Source organism: Montipora capricornis, chromosome 2 (assembly GCF_036669925.1).
Source record: "Montipora capricornis isolate CH-2021 chromosome 2, ASM3666992v2, whole genome shotgun sequence".
Lineage (NCBI taxonomy): Eukaryota > Metazoa > Cnidaria > Anthozoa > Scleractinia > Acroporidae > Montipora > Montipora capricornis.
Window position 1 is genome coordinate 9694958 of NC_090884.1, and position 7299 is coordinate 9702256.

Below are 7299 nucleotides of genomic sequence, written 5' to 3' on the forward strand. Positions count from 1 at the left end.
ATATTCTGGAGATCATATAAACCAAAACAGTGTTGCCCGCTACTTGTCATGATCTGCCTAGCCAGTTGGCGACACAAAGTCTACAGATTTTATAAAAAAGCAAGATATACTGATATATTTATAAAATAATTAAGATAGTACGCGCACTCTCATTGGTCAATAGCTGTGTTTAGATGAGAGTATGTAAACGCGGCTGTGACATCTCACGAATTTTGATCACGGTTATGTATTGTAAGACGCGCGTTTTGATTGGTTGGTAGGAAATATGGGCGCGTGTCAAGAAAATTTGTTTCAATCAAAAAGTAAAAAAAAAACAGCATTTTCCTTCATTTGTTGAATTATCTTTGAGAAATATCTTATAAGCAATAGAAAACTTTTTTCTTGTGTTTGCATAGCCTGATATGAACACTCGAGAGGGTTGGGAGAATTATCGACTTCGTCTCGGGTTTGCATGACTGTCTCGAATTCTCCCAACCCCTCTCGTGTTTATATCAGGCAATGCAAACACGGAAAACGTTTTCTATTGCTTAAATATAAAGTCCCACAAACATAAAATGTTGTGTAGATGTTTTCTCCAAGCAATAAAAAAAAATAGACCACAAATGAAGAGACGACACAACTTTGATTGTTTCCGTTGATTATTAAGAGTGAATTTTACACATTATAAAAAAGTGACTTAATACATAGTGGCTTATCCTTTTAAAAGTATCATAACTCTTAATTTGATGTACTTTCCGATTTCTTCTTTTTGTACGTTAATACCATAACAAGAAAGACACTTCGCACCCTCAGTTCTAATCTAGAACGCACTGGCAACCACTTCACCCTTATAATTAACAATTATTCCATGAGCGCGCGTTGGATGTGAGATCGAAAAAAGCGAGAAAATCCCAGCGAAATCGAGAAAACTTGATGAAGACGCGATGTAGTGTAATACATTGTGGTCAGACTGACGTAGGCTCATCACAAAAACATTTCTTCCCTTTTCGCCTACTTCTAAACGTCGGAATTGATCTAAACTTTCCGCAAAGAAAGTTTCTTTTCTTTTTTGGCTTTATTCAAAGAGAAATTTCGCTTTCCGGCGAAGAAAATTTTAGTTTAGCAACGCTTAGCGCAATCATTTACCATATAAGGTCAAACGACGGTATATGAGCTGATAACCGAGATTGAGTGAACCAATCAGAGCTGGCTTCATTCATCATTCGTTAAAAGCAGGGTTATATGATGGCTGAGGAGGCGCTGTCGGCTGCAGGCGGCGTGGGGGATTGGCTGGAGTAGGAGGATTGGGAGGCACCGGGGAGGGCGGAGCACGCGCTGGTTCGACAGGTGGGTTGTTGAGTACCCCTTCTGTCTTACTGCATTTGACGACTATAATCACTGCTACAATAATAGCAGCTATTACTCCAATGACGATACCAGCAATGGCTCCACCCGACATTCCACCCTTGTCATAGTCATCGTCGTCGGCGTCTATAGGAGGAGCGTTACTTCTTTCAAAAGCTAAAGAAATAGATAAAGCAATATCCTTTTATTTACACTAAACAATCAAGTTTACCTGACAAGAGAATTCCTATCACTAATGGCAATTTCGACTGGAAACGAAACATCCTGAGTCATATGTTTCGTAACATTTTACTTGTAGTAATTATCACTCGATATGATAGATTTACTTTCGTAATGATGACCTCTTCGCTACTTTAAGTGGATCACACCCAGTCAAAATACATATTTCTTCTGATTTACATTACGTGCTGAAGAATTTACAGTAAGATTATAAGAAAAGCCCCCAATTCTTTCATGAAAGAAGGAAACCTCAAAGCCCCTGAGTGAGCTGTTGCATCCGATGACAAGTAAGAAATTCAATGCAACCTACCTTCCGTGCCGCCATAACAGATGCTGATATCAGCGCAGTATCTGTTGGAAAGTGGAACGTCGTTTATGTCTCTAATGCACCAATAGCAACCCACTACCCCGTCACATGACCCTGAATCTGTCTTCTCGTTGCATTTTGGGTCAAAGCATTTCTCTAAGCCACTTACGGAAGGATCATTGACTTGCTCAGATGGAACGACTGTTGCGGGCACAGGACAAATGGAAGTGCTGCGAAGGAAGAAAAAGGCAAAAAGACAACGTTTTTCAGAGAAGCTATGTTTACTTGTGTAAACTGTATTTTTAGAGCAGAACCCGCACCAATTTCCCCGAAGATTCAAATAACAAAGACCGTTACGACCATTTTGAATGACAGGATCGATAAACTTTGTTTTTTTTTCTTTTATGATCAACTATGCAACATAACGGCGATGATGACGGTTCCGAACGATTCTTAAACACATTACATACCCAGTCCACATTAACTGCCATTACTGCTCCTTCCAATAACACATGCCAACTCTGAGCTTCAAAACCTAATAGTATCTTACACTGATGTAACTCAAAGTTATGAAAAAAAAAACACAGATAAACCTAAAAACGTTATATCAAAGACGAAACCTTTTCAAACTGGTTCAATAAATGGTTTTGTTTCGGGAGACTTTTGTGAGATGAATTTACGACAGTTTAAAATTCGTTGGTTAGGGCTCTAAACTTAGAGTTCGCTTGTTATTGACAGGTGCAGTGCAAAGAACGTTATCTTTTCTTACTTGCTGGCCGGAAACTCGCTTCTACAATAATGGAAGTTAAGTCGTGAAGAGCATGGACACTGGCAAGTCAAACCCTGCACATTGGAGCATTCTTTGTTACTGGAACACGTGCAAGACTTGGAGTAGCATGAACTGTCACGTGATATGATTCCTGATGAAAGAAACATACATGTCAGCATTGTGGATCAGGTCGAGGAACATGCCTGTTAAGAGATTCGAATAAAATGAATAACCAGATTATTGAAAAGGAATCAGCTGAATTTTGCGTTGTACTGGCAGTGCAAAAGGGCCTACGGTTAGGTTCTCGGTATATAGTTGCCTGGGCCAAGACGATTAGATTTCCGTCATGCAACGCAGAGTATGATAAGAAAATGAGAGATAAATGGCAGTTAACTCTAAACGCATACTCAGCTACCTACGAAAATTTGATTTATTTTGTGCTCATTGATTCCTTCGATATCCATTAAAAGTTTTTTATTTCCCAAAATACTTTAAATATTATTATCTCTGATGCCTCTGTCTGCATTCATTCACATGAGTCCATGTTAATGCCTAATAACAGGTTGCTTGGAAAATGGGAGATTCGAGTTAAATGTAACATAAATGAAAAAGGTATTATTTTAAAACATGTATCTGCCATTAAAATTCATTGTGCAGCTGCAAAAGGTGTCGTGGGCGGCGTCGACAAGGTCATCAAAATTATTCACTTTCTTACCTAAAAATGCATTAGTTTCCACCACACTAGAGAGCTGGTACTTCTTGCAACGGACTCCACTGTCCAGCGTATTTACTCCTTGTAATGGAATCTTAAGCTCGTAAAAGTTCTGTAGCTTGATTTTCTCCAAATTGCGGCATTCTCCTTTCACCAGATAACCTTTCTGTAGCAGATCTTCGGCAACGTCTTTTTCTTTTTCGGTGATGTGGACATATTCCAGTGTTTTGACGGTTATATCAGGCACAAGGAAATCATCGTGCATGATTAGAAATCCAGCTGCGTCCAGAACGAAACAGTCAAAGTTGTTTTCTTTACATTTGGGATATGTATCTGTCAGGAGTCTGAAAACATTTCACCGATTAGTAGGATAAACACCCCGTGAGGGATGCTTGTCAATGTATTATCGCCGGCATTTTACCAGGTTATGTACCAGAAGTAACATGATAATGATCACGATCACGATAACGATAACGATAATTGTAAAAATAATGATCTGAAAAAACTACATTTGAATTTTGATCGGCCTATCATTGTATATGGTCATGTTCCGATAGAAGGTTAGCCTATGTTTCAGACTTACTTTTGGAAGTATGATAAAGGAAAGTCCGCACCCATAACGGCAATAATTTTGTCATTTGTTGTGTGCTGGCTGTTTGTCTCACCACGGTAAATAGTGTGGGCAGCGGTTATCACCACTCCTGCACCAAAGGCGTCTATGTAAGGGGTGGAAAGGGCAACCAATCCCTTGTTGCTTAGCGCGGTGTGGTACCTAAATAACAAGATTTGCACGTGAAATAAAATTCACATCTTACTTTGTTACTTATGTAAACGATCGGCATTACACTTTCAAAAATAATAATCGACATCGTGAGAGCTATTTTACTTTGTTTTTTAAACCAATCAAGGACCTGAAAACCAAACTAAGCGCCTCTCCATATGAGCCCGGTCGACCCAGCTTGTTTTCCGAGATCTCGTCTCGCCACTGCTGTCTTCCAAAAAATTTAGATGTGGTCATATGAGAAGCCGGGCTCGGTAACTTTCCCATATAGACACTCCAGCCTGGGTGACCGGGACGAAACTTTTTTGACAAAATAGCTTCGCTTTCGGATCACTAAAACGGCATAATTTTTGACTAGTATGTGTTTCCACTTCAAAAGTATACGAATTAGTGTGTTAGTCCTTAGCCTCAAAACGAGCAAACTCAACTAAACAGTCTTTGTCAGCGAAAACTCAAATACACTTATGAACCAGTCATTTGAAACCCCCGCACCCCCCCCCCCCCTTCCCATTCGGGCCTTAGCGGGGGATTGCAGGGACTTTCACCTAATAGTCACTCCATTTTGGTTCCCCGGTAGGCGGGGAATTCGCTGGAAGTCACAGTCTTCGCATCCCCTACCGGGGGAATTAAGCGGGGCAGTCACTCCTTGGTCAGCGGTCTTCATTTTCGCGCCTCATAGTAATTTTGCATACATTATTGTCGCTTTCTTGACAAACTCGATCGTGGATTACGGTTAATTTTTTCACATTTTGCAAAGCGTATTAGCCATTACTCTAAATAATGGTCACTATTTGACATCACTGTCTTGCAAATAATCTTTATTCGCTATTGTGGAACGTACATCTGGACAGGACTCATTTTCTCCTTTGATTTTATGATGACTGATCGACGATTTGCGCACGTGAATTGTGTTAGGGTTCTGCACCCTTAGATCAGTCGAATCAATTAACTTTTATAGTGAGGCATATCACATTGTATGCAATAATCAAAATGAATTAGCTGAATCAGTTGAAACAATTTCACTTCCTGCTGTCATTTGTGTGATTGACACTACTGTGATAGTTGCCCGTTGTGTTTCATTGTCAATTTATCCAGAAGTATCAATGAAACTACTACAGTAAAGATATTTTGACATACTCATTGTGCATTGAGGAGCCTTTGCAAGTTATTTGCTGGCCGCTGAAAGATCAATCTGTTTATTTCATGGCTGCCAACAGTGTCTTTTAACCAGTGTGTTAGGCTTGGCAATGATAAGTTGTTTTACAAAGGGAGTACCATGTGTTGAACAGTAGGGGCGGGGGAATGCACCACTCACTTTTGTCCCCTTTCCCGGGGACTTCACTCAGTTTCACTTGCATAAAAAGTGAACGCCCAGCTTAAGCCGGAAGGGGGGGGGAGGGGGGGTGCGGGGGTTTCAAATGACTGGTGCATTACAAGAACGTCACCGAAACGTTTCTTCCGAGTCCGCGATATTATGTCAGCGGTATTGATCACTACTTTATAATATCACAATTAGTATTAAAAGCAAGACAACAAAGCTACAATAGTGGCGAACAACTTTATGTGACCCCAGTTTGGTTTTGTTTCTTGGATTTCATCCCGGTCGACCTGGCTGAAATTTCCCATATGAACAAACAAAGTTACGTTTGTCCGGGAAACCGAGCAAGTCGGGTTACCTGGCTCATATGAAAATTGTGCATTATTTCGTTGGCACTTCAGAGGCAGATACTTTACCACGGTCTTTTCCTTGGGTCGTACGATTTTGCCAGCGATGTCCCTGGCGTCATTCTGAACACGCCATTGGCAGTACCAATATATCTCCAAACCAGATATTTCGTGTAATTCATCTTTTCACGAAACCAAATTTCTTCAACCTTTTGTGTGCCTATAACTGTGTCCCGAATGCCTTCTTTAAAGCCGGGGTTTGGCGAGCTTGTACTTGTCATAAATCTTCTGTAAGCTTCTATTTCAGGGACTGTCTCATCTAAAACAAGGTAGGCATATGGATCTTTAAACGCTTCTGCTCCAAACTTCACCACAGTCGAATCTGTAATAACAATTTCTAATTACTGAAGGGAATTCTCTTTAAACTGCAAATCTAAAGAGGTGGGGGTAGCTTAAAGCATAAGGGGGCTTATTAGAGACGAGAAGGACTTACTTCAAATCAAGCATTAGTAAGAGTACTAAACTGATGCCACGAAGTAGCAATTAATAGAAAAAGAAAAATGAGTTTTTGTGGCATTTACGCTGAAAAAGATAACACTCTATTTTACTCCACATGAAGTACTGTTCCTTTTCACTTTGTTCATTAAAGCAGAATGCGATAAACAAACGATACATGATGCGACTATCCTATCCATTGCAGAATAGAAATACTCCTAATCGCTTCACGCTTCAGAAACCGCGATAAGCTCCGGCTTGATGGCCCACTTGGCTCGTATATGCAGACTTATCCTTTACCTAGTCATCTTATGAACTACTTTTACTGATTATAATTGTAATAATGTTAACATTATTTACTATTGACCTTTTGCAGCGTATCTCGAAAAGTGAGCACAAGGATCACCAGGTTTAATCAGGTCCAAGCGATGATACAAGAACTTGAAGCCTGTGGAATTAGTCAATGAGAAAAAAAAGAACAATTTAGATGAGTTTGTGAGGGTGATCTGAGAAATTAAGTCGCTTTGCAAGTAGCTTGTTACCACGTGTTCGGATCTATATATCTATACAACTTTCTATCAACCGTCCTATAATACAATTACTTTTTTTTTACATAAATACCTTGTCTCTTTTTACTAAAATAGGGTTGCTATGGCAGCTTCATTTTTACAAACATACTTTTCCAAATATTTTGAATTTCACTTAAGGTAAAATTTCATTGCACGCAGTAATTTTTTCATTTTATATCAAAGGTATCAATCTTTTGTTGGTTTTGATTCAGAATTTCCAGGGTTTGCTTTTGGCGGTTTTCTGAAGCCACGTAAAAATGAAGCAATCCAAGATGACGAATTTTGGAAATGCTGACTTAACTGCCACGTTATGTGACGTCAACGTGCATTGTTGCCACTCTTTTCAGGGGAGTGTTGGAGGATGTTGGGAAATTTCCTTTCATTCAACTCGTATATTTGATTCCAGTGATGTTTTATCAACCTGTAAAACATGATATT

The 7299-nt window shown here is 39.6% G+C and overlaps 1 pseudogene; it reads right to left on the minus strand.

Annotated features, from left to right (window-relative positions):
* Positions 1–867: 867 nt before the first annotated feature.
* The window catches only part of LOC138038244 (VWFA and cache domain-containing protein 1-like), a 16842-nt pseudogene continuing 10410 nt past the window's right edge, over positions 868–7299 (minus strand).